We start from the raw sequence: 19,095 nt of genomic DNA, 5'->3' as shown, positions 1-19,095 counted from the left end.
ATAAACGGGATAGATATATGACTAAACATTTCATGCGAGCACGAAGCGTGAGCGAAAAAAAATAGATTTAGACCTAGAAGCGTAAATCACGAAACGGATGACTAATTGGGTATACTCATACATTAATAATGCGAGTGCGAAGTGCGGTGAGAAGAAAAATTTGTGATATTCTGATATGAATCTGGATAATTCAAGTACCTTTTGAATAAAGAACAAACTGCGTATCTGTTGTATGCGCGTGTTTTGAGATTCGGCCTAGAATCTGGGCATATTCTAAATGCATTCCTTTTATTATGAAAATCAATAATGCGCAAGTGCGGGCTGAAAAAAAAATTGATGGCCATTTGAAGATGGTCAATTTAAGCACTATTTTTTTTGAAGCATGGTAGGAAATTTGTAAAGTGGATATGGATCGTACATCACAAATGATGCGGGCGCGAAGCGCAAAGCCGATTTTAATAAATTATTATTTAGACCAAGCACCCGGGGAAATTGTACGGACGTATTGTCATCATATGAAAATGAAAATGACTATGTTCCTATTCCTCTTACTGAGCGCGAGATGAAACTTGTCGACATTTTTTTTTTTTTGGGGGGGGGTTGCCAAAAAATAGGGAGCCGCCCCCTAGTCTCTCCTGGATCTACGCCTGCATCAAATGGAATGTAGTTCATATGGCAGCACACAATCTGTTGCATTGCCAATAGGAAGATCTCCATAGCATGACAACATTCAAATGATCATAAACTTCATCATTATTAATTGTCTGCTTTTTCTTAAACTTTCTTTGATCGTATTCTTTGACTTTTGTGATTCCAGACAAGCCCATCTTTTTTGAAAGTTTTCATTTCACTTTGAACAGTCATATTCGAAAGGATTTCGATCTTAATTTTAATTATTAAGTACATCGTTTCTTTTCATGATAAACAATACATTTAGGTGGGATAAACAGTAATAATAGGAACAATAATTATGTTATATTTCACCTTATAAAAACCGTTCTTCGGCCCCTATGATAAATGCGTAGATGTCCTTTTAATTTAAAAGTCGGAGAGGGGAGGGGGGGGGGCGATAGATGGCACTCATTGTGTTCGCGTATAAGAGATTGGTATGTGAGTTTGATTTTATTTTAACAGACGTTTAACAGTCAGAGATAGTTATTATGGGAATACCTGTAACGTAACAATCTGGAAGGCGCGACCAGGGCTTGAACCTCTAACCTTTGTATCAATTCGTAACTTCCCCATGTAGTTCGGATTACAGGCGCAAGTAACAACGTTGAACACTAGCAATTCATAACACACAGTCGTTGATACACAAAACACAGATCGTTCCCATTTTAAAGGAGAATGAAACCATTGGAACAAGATAGCTTGTGTGAAAACAGAAAAATCAAAGAAACAGATCAACAAAAGTTTGAGAAAAATAGGACAAATAATGAGAAAGTTATGAGCATTTGAATATTGCGATCACTGTTGCTATGGAGATAGCAAATTGGCAATGCGACAAAGATGTGTGATGTCACTGATGAACAACTCTCCCCATTACTTTAGTATATATTTCACTTGAATTGCCTCTTATCACATCTATCCATAGATCATGTGTACTTTCTACATGAGGGCATGTAATACATATTTTTTAAGAATACATAATGGATAAAGAATTTGTATCATCGTAAGAAAAAGCAAAAAGAGACATTTTGAGGGTATTTTATAGTCCACCAAAGGGAAAGTTGTTCATCAGTGACATCACACATCCTTGTCGCATTGCCAATGGGAGGATCTCCATAGCATTAGTGATTGCAATATTCAAATGCTCATAACTTTCTCATTATTTGTCCGATTTTTCTCAAACTTTCTTTGTTCTTATTCTTTGATTTTTCTGTTTCTACACAAGCCTATTTGTTCCAAAGGTTTCATTCCCCTTTAAAAAGGTTCTGCTATCTTGAAACGCCGAAGACGGGGGGGGGGGGGGGGCGGGGAGCGTCGATTGCGCAATCACGATGAAAATCGGCATGCGTGTTACTCATTGCATAATATACGAATTATAAGATCAACTTCTACGAGAAATCTTGTAACTAATTACTGATTAATATCGTTACTTTTATTATTTAGTTTTTTTTTTTCATTTTTACACAATCTCCCCTGTTCTAATCGATTACATGCCATGGATCAATTTATTATAGTTCAATTTCGCTATTTTAAAAAATATTTTTCACGATAGCCCGTTACCAGTAGAATGTCAAATTTATATGTATTAAATATCTTTCCATATTTTAACATTATTAAACTCATCTGATAATTTGAAGAAAAAATATTTAAAAAGAAAAAAAATGCTCACTTGCATAATTATTTATAATTTTAAATATATATTTCAATAATATTTTAAAATGTACTATGGTATTCTTATTTTAATAATTTAAGTTTATTATTTTGGCAGTGGACTGAATACCAATTGAGTTCACCACTAAATACGTAGGGCAGGTAAAGGTAATGTTAAGAAGTAGTCAAGGCGGATAGTTCTTGATTTCCCAAATGTCTGTATGAATGATGAAATAACAAGAAAATTCTGAAGAAAATTGTGTAAATGCTGAAATAAAATGACAAACAGGAATGACATTTCACAAACTTGTCGGGATCTTTCCACTCCTGTAATAATACACTGCTCCACGAGGAATCTCTTTTCACCTTACATATATTTATATTATATTGACTGGCATTGAGGGAATATCAAACATGTCGCCCGCTGCGGAAGTATGTTGGCCAGAGTCGTTAGACGAGGGAAATATGGCTCTTTTAAGGGGCAACATATTTGATGGTCCCCGAAAAAAGAGCCAGTCAATTATTACCTACGACTGTGCGATGTGTAATTCAAGGGATTATATTGAACAATTTACATGCCTGTTTTCTAATCACTACCGGGATCACTACTTCTGTTTTCAGGTTATTCACAAACTTAGCGAAGTAACCCTTAATATTTGTGACGTACCTGGTGCCTTGCAGTCGAGGACGCGTACATACACATATTGAATATGAACCTTGAACTTTGGTTTGTGCATGCTCTTGCCTGGCCTGGCAGCGTATCATTAGTGAAGTCATATCAAAACTATTGTATACAAGTAATGTGTAAAAAAGGGAATTGAATACACAAGCATTCTACTTAACTTTCTTATTTTTCCCTTTATGTACTTAAACATGTATTAAAGAGAAATGCCAGTAGTTGCAGTAAACACTGATTTCATGAGAAAGTCTGTAAAACCATGCTTAAAGAGAAATTCCAGTAGTTGCAGTAAACACTGATTTCATGAGAAAGTCTGTAAAACAATGCTTAATTGTCAGTATATCATCGAGGATCTAGATCTGGTACAGTTACATAAACTGAACTTTGTGAAATCTTGAAATCTACGCTGAAAAATGTTCACACTGAAGATAACCAACACAGATAGGCACACGTGGGACAGTGTAATATTATTGCTGGAATAAAGACCCGACGGAAGTGACCGAATCCGCGCTTATTTTGCTGATTTCTCTGCAATTACACAATTTCTTCCAGAATCCTTTGGCACATATTTTTTATTCATAGAAACAGACACTTGGGTGGTCATTATATTAGATTCTGTAAAAAGTCATTTTCAGATCGTTACCAAAACTGGAATTTATCTTTAATTGTCAGTGTATCATCGAGGATCTAGATCTGGTAAAGTTACATAAACTGAACTTTGTGAAATCTTGAAATCTACGCTGAAAACTGTTCACACTGAAGATCACCAACACAGATAGGCACACGTGGGGCAGCGTATTATTATAGCTGGAATAAAGACCCGACGGAAGTGACCGAATCCGCGCTCATTTTGCTTCTTTCTCAGCAATTACACAATTTCTCCCAGAATCCTTTGGCGCATAGTTTTTATTCATACAAAACAGACACTTCAATGGTCATCATATTAGATTTTGTTAAGTCATTTTGAGACCGCTATCAATATTGGAATTTATCTTTAATAGGTATTGGTTAGGAAGGCTTGATATTTATACTTATATAGTCTACGTGTGTAATAGTTGCTCAGCTTATTTATGTAAGTTAAGTTATCAAAGTTTTGTTACCCACGGATTTGTGGAAGTAAAACCTAAATGAATTATCTACATTGCGTTGGTTCATAAACTGGTTCCTGTCAGTTTTCTCAAATACACAAATCAGCGATCAAAATCGGTTCCAACTGTAAGATGCGTAAGCAAAAATATGGTCAATACAGTATTTCCCTTAAAAAAATCCCTCTTTTTATGTACAGGACTCCTATGGACAAAGCCTGAGGAGGGAAACTTGGAAAATTTTTATCTCGTTGGTCTCGGATTGAAAGTAGCGAGCGAAATATGACTTAATTATTCATTTACGAAAATGCATTGTATCGGTATAAAAACAGTTATGTGGCCTCTGTAATAAATGCATCGATAACCTGCATTGACTTAATCGATTATAGTTTAATTCCATTATTATAAAAAAAATCACGACAGCTCGTCACCTAACATTTTGGGGGTTTATGAGGCATTTTTTATGTGAATGTTGATTCTTATTCAAATTTAGATTATTAAAGAACGCAAACATTCTATACATATGAAAAAAAAGATAGTCAGTTACATAATTATTTATTTAGATTATTTTAAATACTATCATCGGTTCTTAGATTTACATCAAAAAATTAGGATTATTATCAAAATTTTGGCAGTGGACTACATATGTTATGAGTTCACTAATTAGGACATTCGGACATATTTTAAAGAAGGCGTCAAGCCGGACAGTTAATCAATTACCAGCTACCCAAATGTCTGTGAAATGAAATATGTGACAGATCATCCTGGAGAAAGTTGTGTTATTTGCTGAAATATAAAACCAAGGAAGCATGACATTCTTTACACGGAATGATCATTTTCTTCGCAAAATTTTGCCTGAATATGCAACTTACGAAAGGGGTTTCAGAAACAACAATAACTCATAATTGACCGATGTGTCACTGAATTCGTTTTGCCAAAGTTGGACAAAATAGTCAAAGTTATGATAAATGTAATAGTCACTAGAATAGTTATATTAATAGTTAAAGAGAAATTCCAGTAGTTGCAGTAAACACTGATTTCATGGGAAAGTCTGTAAAACAAGGCTTAATTGTCAGTATATCATCGAGGATCTAGATCTGGTACAGCTACATTAAATGAACTGTCGTACTTCGGAATAGGTCACTTCCAAGGAGTACAAGGGGCACAACAGATTCATGTTCACTTGTCTTTTATTCGTCCAGCACAAGACAAAAATAAAAGAAAAAACCCTGCAAGATATAAAGCAAGGCCATCGTAAGTATACAATCAAATAATGGCATTAATACATGATTCGTCTTATTCTCAATTACTAAGCATATGACGAAGACACCAGATGATGCCAATTACACTATAAAAGTTAAGTGTCTATCCTTTAGCAAATATCCTACAAAATGAGCATACTGTTGAAGTGTATATTATAGATAATGCTATAAAAACAGCATTACAAAAATAGGAATGCATTTCTGAATTCAAAATTATATTAAATGCGTCAAATTATAATTCAAGTTATGAATGCTTAATTCCTTGCAGTTAGCCTGCCTAACCATCCTTATCCTCGAATGTTTGTAACACTAACCAAACCTGAAGAATGGCAAAGAGACCATCGTCATTATCCTCTCAATCAAAAATGACATACAAATCCCCTCAAATTGTAAAGCCTCACTAACTACACTCTTCAATGACATCTCAAAATACCTCAATCAAAAGGACAGCATCCATAAGTCAAATCGGTTTCCGCACAAGAATTCATTTAAAGTTTTTGAAATGTACTCTATATTTATCTCAATTCTGATTTCAATTTAAATCAATAAAATCAATACAGTACAAACATAATATTGTACACCATGCACATAATTAGAATGTAGATCTTAGACCACGCCCAAATATAATGCAACAGCTTACCCAGGATCAACACCCACTCGTCACGTGATCGTAAACCAACACTCCAACACACTGGCTGGATTCAATTCCAGTGTAGAAATTACTTGTACTGCTGTTAAACAAAGAACAAATCCAAAATTACTAACTTGTCTTACATACTTATTTTACTTTTTTTCATGCTAGCATTCCATTAAAATAATTTTCTCTGTATCAAGATAAAGACTTCTATCAGTTTCAACTTGATAAAATCCACCAGTTAACATTAGAGACTGAAAATAAGACAACTAACCATTCCAGTTATTTATCCATAATTGAAATTACTATAACAATTGTCCTAAAATTATATCAATCCTCATGTCTCAAGAGCCATAACTCATTAATCACAATATGCTCAATAGCTCTTTCATAATTTTTAACTAAACAATTCATACCACAGACCTTTCCAAATCTAACCTGTTTGTGTACATGTCCCACATATACAAATCTGTGTTACTTAATAATACTTGTTTGGAAATCAGTGAGTCTTGTCACAAAATAATTCCATCCTGATACTCTAATATGACTAACATTCACTACCAGTACAAATAACATTTCAAATTAAATGTACGTACCACACTTCGGAAGATCTAAAGTGTTGGGAATCACCGGCAACGAACTTTCACCCACAAAATGTGATGCTACGCTGATGCAAGCTCAAGAAGGAATGAATCCCGATAACCTGCCCGATGCTACAGGTATTCTGCTCACATCACCAACCTAACCGTATCACTAAGAATTAATACGCCTTGCATCATTAAGACCTTCAATCTTTCACCTTCAACAATCTTTCTAGATACCTATTTACAATGTACCTAATTTGCATATCTTCCGACCATTAATCGGTTAACAAAATAAAAGTGCCTACGCTGTTGCTAAGTGGAACTAATTTATCTTTTACGGGAGTATCGCTCACTGATTAGTCTTCATTCATGAACACGAGACAGAAGCCCAGCTGTGATTAATAAAAAAAGGAATCCAAAGAACCCTACACTGATTTGTTTTCATTCATAAAAACTAGATGGATGCGATTCTTAGTCATGTTTGACAAAACAAGGAATCCAACGACCTCGCAACCCAGATGACATGTCATATTGAAAACAAACTTTGCATAGCCAATTAATTAAATTTCTTTAACTAAGAGCACGCCAAATTGAGCTTCAAATATCTTTATCTATAGAAGGAAATACTTTGGCTAAAACTCAACTTTCCACTGAACTTTGTGAAATCTTGAAATCTACGCTGAAAAATGTTCACACCAAAGATCCCCAACACAGATAAGCACACGTGGGACAATGTATAATTATTGCATAGAGCGTTAGGCCCGACGCCCTACCCGAATCCTGTGCTTATTTGCTGATTTCTCAACAATTACACAATTTCTTCCAGAATCCTTTGGCACATGCGTTTTATTTATACAAACAGACACTTTGGTGGTCATTTCATTGGATTATGTACGAACTCATTTTGATATCGTTACCAAAACTAGCATTTACCTTTAAAACAGAAAATTAATGTTTTTTTTCATGAACACATATCATTAAAAAGAATCGGCATGCGTGTTACTCATTGCATAATCTAAGAAACTATAAGATCAACTTCTACGAGAAATCTTGTAACTAATTAATTATTGTTTCTTTTATTATTTTCTCTCTCACCGGTTATAATCGATTATATGTCCAGAACATTCAATTATAGGTTTATTTCTATATTTTGGGGGTGTAATTTTCACAACTCATTACCTTCAGTTTATACATTTTAAACATATTACATATAATTTAACGTTCCAATATCTTTTAAGCTAAAATAACAATGTAAGTAAAACGTTTATAAAAAAGAGTATCATATAACTAGCATAAGTATTTATACAAGCTTATTTAGAATATATGAATTTTACGAAGCTACCGTAACTGAATACATTAATACTGTAATTTTGGCAGTGAACTGCATATATTTTAAGTTCACTAAAGTTGAGACAGATTGTCATATCGTAAAAAACCGTCATGTAGGATAGGTTATTATCTGTGAGATAAGTACCCAAAGTTCTGTTTGGATACGTGATGAAATATGACAAATGAAGCTGGAGAAAATTGTGTAAATGCTGAGATCAAAAACCAAACAAACATGCCATTTTTTAAAATCAATTTCTTTCCACAGAACGATCATGTCCTTCGCCAAATTTTGCCTGAACGTGCAACATACGAAAAGGGTTTCAGAAACAGGAAAAATTCAAAATAAACTGATGTGTTACTTGCTTCGTTTTGCCAAAAATGAGCAAAATAGTCAAAATTATGAAAAATGTTATGGTCACTAGAATAGTAACTTATTTGTTCAAAAGTATGCTAATACTCGTACCAACATACATGTGTAAGTTTATAGAGTTATTCACTAAGTTATTTTGGTAGTGGATCTCGTACGTTTTGAGATCACTAAATAACAGAAAAATGAAATATTTGGAATGTTCAAAATAACTAGTGTAAATTCAGAAAAACCGAAGAAACCGATCAGTAATGGAGTTACTCATGATAAAGTTAAGAGCATTTAAAGTTTAAATCATTATTGTAATATAGATCCTCCCATTGGCAATGTGACAAAAAAGTGTGATGTCACATGTGAACAACTTTGCCATTATTTTTGTATATATATATTCCACTTAAACTGCCTCTTTCATCTGTCATTTATCAGTAGATCGTGTGTTCTTTCTATAGTGAGAGCATGTTATGCAGATTGTAAAATGAATATATTATGGATAAGGAGTTTGTATCACCATATTATGAAAGAGCAGAACGAAACATTTTGGAGGCATTTTATGGTCCATCACAAGGGCTGATCCAACTTTCGCCAAAAGAGGGGGGGGGGGATCCGAAAATTTTGTTTTGCCCATATTATCCCCAAACGGCCACTTTTTATGTGCTTCAATGAAATCAAGGGTAGTCCTAACAGTCACTTCTTATCTTTATTTCCACGAAACATAAATAAATAATAATCTCATAATAAACCTAATTGGATTGTACAAGCGCGAAACGCGAGCTAATTTTTTAAAGAAATATTATGTAGTTTGTCCTAAAAATTGAACATTCGATCTGAGCAATATTGTGATCGGGAACAAGATGTGTCTGTAACTAAATAATTACTGCGATCGCGAATCGGAAGCAAACATTTTTAATTTACGGTCTGGCCTTATGAAAAACAGATCTAAAGATAAATTCCAGTTTTGGTAACGGTCTCAAAATGACTTCTTACAGAATCTAATATAATGACCACCCAAGTATCTGTTTGTATGAATAAAAATATGAGCCAAAGGATTTTGGGAGAAACTGTGTAATTGCTGAGAAATAAGCAAAATAAGCGCGGATTCGGTCACTTCCGTCGGGTCTTTATTCCAGCAATAATAATACACTGTCCCACGTGTGCCTATCTGTGTTGGTAATCTTCAGTGTGAACGTTTTTTAGCGTAGATTTCAAGATTTAACAAAGTTCAGTTTATGTTACTGTACCAGATCTTCATCCTCGATGATATACTGACAGTTAATCCTGGTTTTACAGACTTTCTCATGAAATCAGTGTTTACTGCAACTGCTGGAATTTCTCTTTAATGACTGTTGCAGCAACCCATTAAAACGATACATATTTCAACAATCAAATATTGAAAGCGAGGAGCGGGAGCTGAAAATTTTTTGACATAGTTTTGACCTAAAAATTGGACATTCTACTTGCATTGAATCAATCGATTATCATTAAATTTCGCTATCATTTTTTTTATCATCCACGACATCTCGTCACCTATGTTTTTTGGGGGGCTGGGGGAGGGGAGCTATGGCACATATTGAGAGAACAGTGTAAGCAGTAATCTGTAACAAAGAAAAAAAAAGTACGCTAGCATTATTATTCATTGGAGATTGTCCAATTCTTTCAATATTTGTAAAATATTCTTGCATGACCTTAATATATTCGATAGATAAGTTTTATATCTTTTTTCGAGAACAACATTGTTCTACTAAAGGCAACATATGTTTCCCGGAAGAAGAACCAGCAAAAATTGCTGCGGCTTTAGTTTTAAAGGGAGAGTAATAAATCTTCTAGAGAATGGCAAGAGTGCAAGTCTTGATTCATAAGCAGGTTGTTTTAAAGGGACTGAGTACATCGCATGGCTTAGAATTAATGGGTGGGGAAAAAAGGGGGAGGGGGTTCACCGAATTAGGCTTCGTACAAAGGTGCCGACTTGTTACCGTGGTTTTACACTTGACCGTTTACTTTTGCTGATGTTCTTAGTTGATTAAGTTTTCTGTTATGTATAAGTGTTTGGAGTGTAGTATTTTACTGTACGCATGGTATGTACATTATATGTAGGCCTACTGAGTGTATGTAAATATTGTATATATGTTGATATTTTGATGAATGAAATTATTGAAAGAAAAAAAAGAACCAGTCAAAATTACTATTACTATATAAGGCTGTACAATGTGTAATTCAAACAGTTATTTGGAACAAATTATTTTTTATGCCTGTTTTCGAATCACTACCGGGATCACTACTTCTGTTTTCAGGTTATTCACAAACTTAGCGAAGTAACCCTTTATATTTGTCATGTTTGTGATGTACCTGTTACCTTGCAGTCGAGGGCGCGCACATACACATAACGCGTATAAACCTTGAACTTGGGTTTGTGTATGTTCTTGCCTGGCCTGGCAGTGCATTATATAGAAGCGTTGGTTCATAAACTGGTTCCAGCCAGTTTTCTCAAACACTGAAATTAGCGATCAAAATCGGATCCTTTTGCACAATGCATCAGCAAAAATATGGCCAATATTGCCTTCTGTTTTGTACAGGATTCTTATGGGCAAAGCCTGAGGAGGGCAACATGGCAAAAGTTTACCTCGTTGGTCTTGGATTGAAAGTAGCGAGCGAAATATGATTTAATTATTCATTTACGAAAATGCCTTATATCGATATAAAAAACAGTTATGTGGCCTGAGTTATGTATCACTAACTTGTTTTGTCTCAATCGATTATACTTAACTTCTATTATTTATAAAAAAAATCACGACTGCTTGTCAAGTAAAGTTTTGGTTTTTAAATTAAATATTTGAATGCATTTGTTAAAATTTTAAACATTTAGATGAAAAAAGTAAGCAAACATTCTGAAAGAAGAAAATATTGATAGTCACTAGTATAATTATTTATTTAGATTATTATCAATTCTGATATTGAAGTCTCGTCTGGAACTGTACCTAAATAAAGATTATTATTCCTATTTTGGCGGTGGACTATATACGTTATAAGTTCACTAGTTTTGGAAAAGACAAGTATACTGTAAATAAGAGGTCAAGACAGAATAAATAACACTGAGAGATGACTTCTCGTTATGTCTGTTTGTATAAATGGTGAAAGATGTGACAGAAATCTCTGGGAAAATTACGTGACTGCTGATATAAAGAGCCAAGCAAGTATGATATATCACAAACTTGTCGGACATTTTCACTCCCATAGTAATACACAGTCCCACGTGGGATCTTTTTTTAACGTTTATTTTCAGAAGTTCACAAAGTTCAGTTTATGCAATTCTGCCAGATTTAGATCCATGGTGACAATTCGGTAGATTCACAATTTGGTGCGCTATCTATAGGTTACTGTGAACAGGCCGAACAGGCTAATTGTCTATAACTCCGCGGTCGACATCGCATGCAGGCTCAGGCGGCGCGCAGTGTTAGCTTTGATGCTTCAGAAAACAATAAAACCATATGGCAGGACTTTACCAAAACGGTCTACATTTCGCACAAATGTGCCGGCAAATTTCTCTCCCACCACCTGCATACCCTAATAGCAAGCACATCGCGTCGAGCCGCATCGGCCAGCGCCGATAATCGCATGCTTGTATGCAATTCAATACTAGCGTGTTCAATAAGCTGTCAGTTTTTTCCCCCATGGGGCATTGCGAATTTCGGCCCGTCCGCTGCATGCAACTGATAGATGGCGCACCGCACAGTGAATCCACCGATTACCATTGGTTTTAAAGACGTTCTTATTAGTACTGCAACGACTCTCATTTATCTTTCAACCTTAAAGGATAAACGGAGCAGCAGCCTTAATACATACCCTTTCAAGTACAAGTACTCATCAATGACCTGACTCATCACCCATAATGCAACATTGTAAGCAGTGTAGACTTCTATTATAGGCCCACTTGAGAAGTAATGCATTTAATCACTGTTCGTCAATGTTTGCTCCATCAAGAAGCAATCCTGTCAAAAGCATTTAAATTATGTCTATAAAATTCGATAAAATCGCAGGCTAATATATCCTCTGTATTACCAATATTTATCTCAAAATACCTCGAGAATAGCCACTTATAACACACATTCAATGAGAACGACCACAATTTTCTAAAGATTGAGTCCACACGCGCATGCGTACTCTTATTCCAGAGACGCAAGTCATGAATATTCATATCGGGGTCCGGAACTACGATGAGAAATTAATTCCGCAGGCGGCAAGGGAGGGAGGGGGGGGGGGGCGCACTGATCTCTCCCCTAACTGGATATGCGGGGAGGGTCCTTTGTTTGAAGCCCGCGAGTTCTATTGTCCGCCATACCAGTTCCCCCAAAAGGAACGCGATCGCTCCATTAGCATGTGCATTGTGAGCGATATGCTAGCTGTCTGCACACTGAAGCACTCATTGCTTTTTATACAAAACTTCATATATTTAAGGTGCCAGAATTCGCAATTTTCTTGAAACCATGGTACTTTCCCAGTATACAATTTGAAGGGGTTGGTGTTTTTCTCACCTACGGAAGAATGGATGAAATCCTTGACTTGTCCAGGGGTATTTTGGAGGTTTTCCAAATAACCATCTTAGGATCGATATGGCGAGGACTTTCTAGGTTATGAAGGCTTATAACACTGGGCTTGAACCCCCCCCCCCCTTTGATTTAAGTCTACCCCACCCCCCCAAAAAAAAAATCAAACAAGTGTAACACCGAAAAATTCATCGCTTAAGTGAAACTTTAAAAATATAACTTTCATATTTTATTTCTGATTTTGATTAAATTTTGAGCATTGTGTTTTTCTCTCTATTCAAATAATATTTTCATGAGGTGGACTCGCCCTTTAAAGAACAAGTCCACCCAACAAAAACTTGATTTGAATAAAAAGAAAAAAAAAATAACAAGCATAACCCTGAAAATTTCATCAAAATCGGATGTAATATGAAAGTTATGGCATTTTAAGGTTTCGCTTCATTTCACAAAACAGTTATATGCACATCTCGGTTGGTATTCCATTATTTTAACATTTTGTGCTTCCGGCAAGGAGGTCCAAAACGTCAAATTCGTAAAAATTGAAATATTGTATAATTCAAACTATAAAACACAAAAGAAATAGTGAGTAAAATCATTGACTCTCTCATTTGGATAAAACTGGCTCGTTCATATCACTATTTTTTTTAAATGAGCGAAACTTTGAAATGTCATAACTTTTTATTTTACATCCGATTTTAATGAAATTTTCAGCATTGTGCTTGTCTGATTTTTCTCTATTGATTCAAATCAACATTTTTCTGAGGTGGACTTGACCTTCTCTCTCTCTTTCCTTCTGTCACATCGATCGACCCTCTTCATATACACTGTAGGCAGTGGAAGCGGGGGGGGTCCTGTACCCCTAAATTTTAGGTGGGGGACAGACCCCAAAAAATTTATGTTGACAACTTTTTTTGTTCTTTTTGCTCGTCAATTTTTTTCCTGCATCCCCCCTAAATCAGGTGGACCCCCTAAAATCGTTGTGGTCCGCCCTGAAATTCTGGTTGATAACCCTTTTTTGATACTTGTCAGATTATTTCTTTTGTTTTGCATCCCTTCCTAAATTTTGGGTTGATAACCTTTTTTTACTTGTCAGATTATTTTCATTGCGTCACCCCCTAAATTTCTGGTTGATACCCCCCCCCCCTCTTTTTTTGCTCCACCGAGACATTTTTTCTTTGAAGACATTCGGCATCTCAAAATAAGTTCTGTGAAATTTCTGAAGTCTGTAAATCCGTCTCTGTAGCTTAATGTCTTTTTACGTACTTAAAAAAAAGAGTTCTTGGAAAAAATAATTTGATCTATTGTTGACAGAGAAATATCACAAAATTCACATGCCACAAGTTACATAAGCCCCCTAAAGTCCTAGTCCTATACCGTACATGTACCTATAGCTTGTAAATTTTATTGTCCTTTCACAAATAAAAGATAAATAATTTTCAGAATACCTTGTAGATCCAGTCCTTGTCCCCCAAAACAGTCTATTTCGGTCAGGATCTATGCTTTGCAAAAAATATTTTTGTTTAACTCCTCCGAAACGGCAGATTTTCAGTCTTAACTTAAGTTTCACAATACATGCTATACACGGTTCGTGTCTCAGTCGTGATATTCTTCTGTCCAAACATGATTGATAAACTCATAAAACTTGGTGACATTTGTGAATATTAATAAACTGAATATTTATTTGAATCATGGTTTGAATTCATCACGCTTCCAGAGAAATCACAACAATCGATACCCCCCCCCCCCGGAGATTTAAAGTTTTGGAAACTTGCTCTGGTAATTTAGAATTACCACACATGTATTTGAGCACATGGGACTACATAAAGTCTACAACTATGCAGTTCACCAGCTTGTCTTATCTGTGAAAAGTAATCCCATTTTCTCTGTTTCCACGGTCGTCACAATAAGTGCAATTATACGTGGCACAGGACGACATCTTAAACTTTGTATCAGGTATAAATTCACATTGAAAAGTGCTGTTATAAGAGTTGATTTGGTAAGTATAATTAAGAATTGACACTATTGCCGTGTACCAGACTCTACTCCGATTTTGTTTTTTGGGGGGAACTCGGCGTGAGGAGGTACCAACTTCCGGTGCTTCAACACGGAATAGGCCAATCAGCGTTATTGTTCCCATCCAGGTAGGGGAGAGATCAGGGGGGGGGGGCGTCAATCGCGCGATCGCGACGACATTCGGCAAGTACGTTACCCTTGGCATAGTATACAAAACTGTAACATCGGAAACTACGATAAACCTCATTACTTAATAACTTTTTTCCCCATTTTTTTATGCAAGCTAACCTGTCCCGAGGATTGTTTTATTTTTAATCGATTACAAGAATTGATTCAATCGATTATAATGCAAATAAAAAATACAAATACTTTTTTTTTCTCGACAAGTGTTCACCGGAGCTTCTGAGTATTTTTATCGCAATTTTTTTTTCTAACGAAATAAGATTAAACAATACCGCCTTACTTGGACAAAAGAATCATTTGTTATAAATGAGCAATGTGTGTTCGTCATTTGCATAGGCGTCAATGCAATTTAACAGCATATTTTTGTCAATAGGAGGCTGCGCTCCAGAAGCTTAGGAGGCTGCACTCTACAAGCTCCGCTTTTTAGCAGCCTCCTCCATTTCCAACCTGATTTGTAATAATCTTGAATATAATTTTTTGTACAGGAATATTTGAAATATGTTTTGTTATTTATATATGTCAACATGTACAGAAGAAACTGTAATTGTTGAAAATGGAAATAAATGAATGAATGAATGAATAGCTTTCCATAGAACAATCATTTTACTTCGGCAAATTTTGTCGGAATGTCCAATATACAAAGGGGATTTCAAAAAAAAAACTTAAAATTTACCGATGTGTCATTTGCTTCGTTTTGCCAAAGTTGAGCAAAATAGTCGACAGTATGAAATATATTCTGGTCACTAGAAAAATTATTTGTGAAAAGTATATTATTACTTTTACTTTCTTATGACTTGTTTGTACGGTTGAATTTTATTTATCTATGTAATTTTGGCAGTGAATCTCGTACATTTTGAGATCACTAACTAAAATAAAATGAAATTTTGGGAATTTTTTCAGACAACTTGTGCAAAATCAGATAAATCAAAGAAACCGATTGATATTAAGCTGATAATGAGTAAGTTATGAGCATTTGAAGTTTAAATCATTATTGTTATAAAGATCCTCCCATTGGCAATGCGACAAAGAAATGTGATGTCACATGTGAACAAATTTGCCATTACTTTTGTATATATTTCACTTGAACTGCCTCTTTTATCTGTTATCTGTCAGTAGATCGTGTGTTCTTGAGAAAATGTTCAGATTGTAAAATGAATATATTATCGATAAGGAGTTTATATCAGCTTATGAAAGAGTAGAACGAAACATTTTGGAGGCATTTTATGGTCCATCACAGGGGCGGTTTCCAACTTTCGCAAATAAGGGGGGGGGGGGCGATTTTTTTAAACCGATGTTTTCCCCGACCGGCCGGATTTAGGAGAGCAACATGACAAATGTTTACCTCGTTGGTCTCGGATTGAAAGTAGCGAGCGAAATATGACTTTTATTCATTTACGAAAATGCATTGTATTGTTATAAAAAGACTGCTGTTGCCTCTGTAATAAATGCATTGATAACCTTTATCGATTATAGTTTAATTCAATCATTATTTTAAATTTTTTAAACTCGTCACCAAGAATTTTGATTTTTCATATCTTTATTTATTTATTTGCCACTTGTGGGATGGAAAACCCTTTCAGCACATGCTATCTTTCTTAGGAGTTCATAAATGCTTTAGTCGACATTTTAAAATTCAGATAAACAAGTGAGCAAACATTATTTTAAAAGAAAATACACATTTTTTCACTAGGATAAATATTTTTTAAGTTATTGTCAGATAAGATCTAATCTAGTGATAATCTAAATGAAAGTTATTACCATTATTTGGCAGTGGATTGCGTACTTTACGAAGTTCACTAATTCTAGATTAAAGATAAGAACGTTATAAGAAAGAAGACTTGCTTTTGTAATACAATTATGACCTTATTATATCTCAATGGAAAGGTAATGATTGGGGATTACCAATAGGCAATTTGAAAGTAATGAAAGTAATGCACAAGATGGAAATCGCCAATTTAAAAGCGCTAAAATGCCTCTCCGAAATAAGCATCGCATCGGTCTCTGAATGGACTCGAATTTGATGACGTGTATGAAAGTTACCAGAGACGTGATTGGCTCTCCCACATCAAGCTCCACTTCCGTGCGAAATCTATTGCGAGCCGAGTAGTTCGATCATGAAATGAAAGAAAACCCGGAATTTATATCTAGATTTGGATGTCGAAACAGATGTTGTTGAAGAAGATATTGATGATGAAGATTCTAGTCTAGTGGAAAAGAAAGCGACATGGAAAAAGGAAATAATTAGGGGGAATTGCGCCGGTAGTGGAGAGTGGAACGAATCCCTATCGCATCTATATAATAATCAACGCACATTCCTTTGCACCTACACGGTGCATACACCATGCACTCAAAGGCCAAACAATGAAAAAGTCCACGAGTTTACTTCTACTAGTACGACAACTACTAATCGACTACAAAAAAAATGAAATACCTCTTTTACATATTAAAAATCACTAATTTGTTTAACAAATTTTCGGCATTACTCCTATTTGTTAAAGATCAGTATGCTCTATCTGTGATGAAAATCATAAGATCAGTATGCTCGATCTGTATGAAAATCATAAATCATAAGTCAGTAAAAATTTGTTAAACAAATTATAATTTCCTCCTATAAAAGCCTATTAATTTACTAAAAAAATCACTAGTTTTTAATGCACTGCATTATCGTTTTATTTCAATCAAATATCTTTTTTTAAAAAGAAATATTGCCCTATGAAATATAGATAATACAATTTCATAAACCGACGTTTTAAACTAGCATAAACTTAAAGAACTAAATATATTCCACAACTTAAGCTGAAACCCTAGGTCATATAAATTAAAAAAAAGGCTTGACGGACTTGAAACTTCTGGACCAATATCGTTCTCTTCTTTGTTAACCTCCGGGCACGTGTGTGTATTTGAGTTTTGTCAGACGTGTATCAATCAGATATGATTATTTACGTGTGGGACCGACCTTTAACGTCACCATCCGAAAGACGTGACCAGGGCTGGAACCTCGAACCTCTGCATCAATTTGTAATTTCCCCACAGCTTGGATTACAGGCGCACGCCACAACGCACGCCAAAACGCCCAGTTGTGGCGTGCGGGGATGGATTTTCCTTAATAATATTAAAATCCCGCTTTCATATAGCGCTTAATACATCGGAACGACTTGTCTCAGCGCTTTACAGATATTACCCCGGTCATCGGATTCATTTACTCCTCGGAATCGTTTACTCATTCAGTTCAAAAATTTGCGTCGCAATAAATTATTTTGTTGTCATATCTATGTTTTTTTTTCTTTCTATACAGACTTAAGTATTTACTTTGTTCCTGATGACTCGAATGTTATATTCTATATTTTTGTGTACAATTTTTGTCTCACCTGCGAAGCAGAGTGAGACTATAGGCGCCGCTTTTCCGACGGCGGCGGCGGCGGCGTCAACATCAAATCTTAACCTGAGGTTAAGTTTTTGAAATGACATCATAACTTAGAAAGTATATGGTTCTAGTTCATGAAACTTGGCCATAAGGTTAATCAAGTATTACTGAACATCCTATTAAAGTTTCATGTCACATGACCAAGGTCAAAGGTCATTTAGGGTCAATGAACTTAGACCATGTTGGAGGAATCAACATCGAAATCTTAACCTGAGGTTAAGTTTTTGAAATGTCATCATAACTTAGAAAATATATGGACCTAGTTCATGAAACTTGGACATAAGGTTAATCAAGTATCACTGAACATCCTGCATGAGTTTCACGTCACATGACCAAGGTCAAAGGTCATTTAGGGTCAATGAACTTTGGCTGAATCGGGGATATCTGTTGAATTACCATCATAACTTTGAAAGTTTATTAGTCTAGTTCATTAAACTTGGACATATGAGTAATCAAATATCACTGAACATCCTGTGCGCGTTTCAGGTCACATGACCGAGGTCAAAGGTCAATGAACTTTGGCCGAATTGGGTGTATCTGTTGAATTACCATCAAAACTTTGAAAGTTTATGGATCTGATTCATGAAACTTGTACATAAGAGTAATCAAGTATCACTGAACATCCTGTGCGAGTTTCAGGTCACATGATCAAGGTCAAAGGTCATGTAAGGTCAATGA

This window comes from Lytechinus variegatus, chromosome 6, assembly GCF_018143015.1.
Source record: "Lytechinus variegatus isolate NC3 chromosome 6, Lvar_3.0, whole genome shotgun sequence".
Lineage (NCBI taxonomy): Eukaryota > Metazoa > Echinodermata > Echinoidea > Temnopleuroida > Toxopneustidae > Lytechinus > Lytechinus variegatus.
This window is presented reverse-complemented; position numbering follows the sequence as displayed.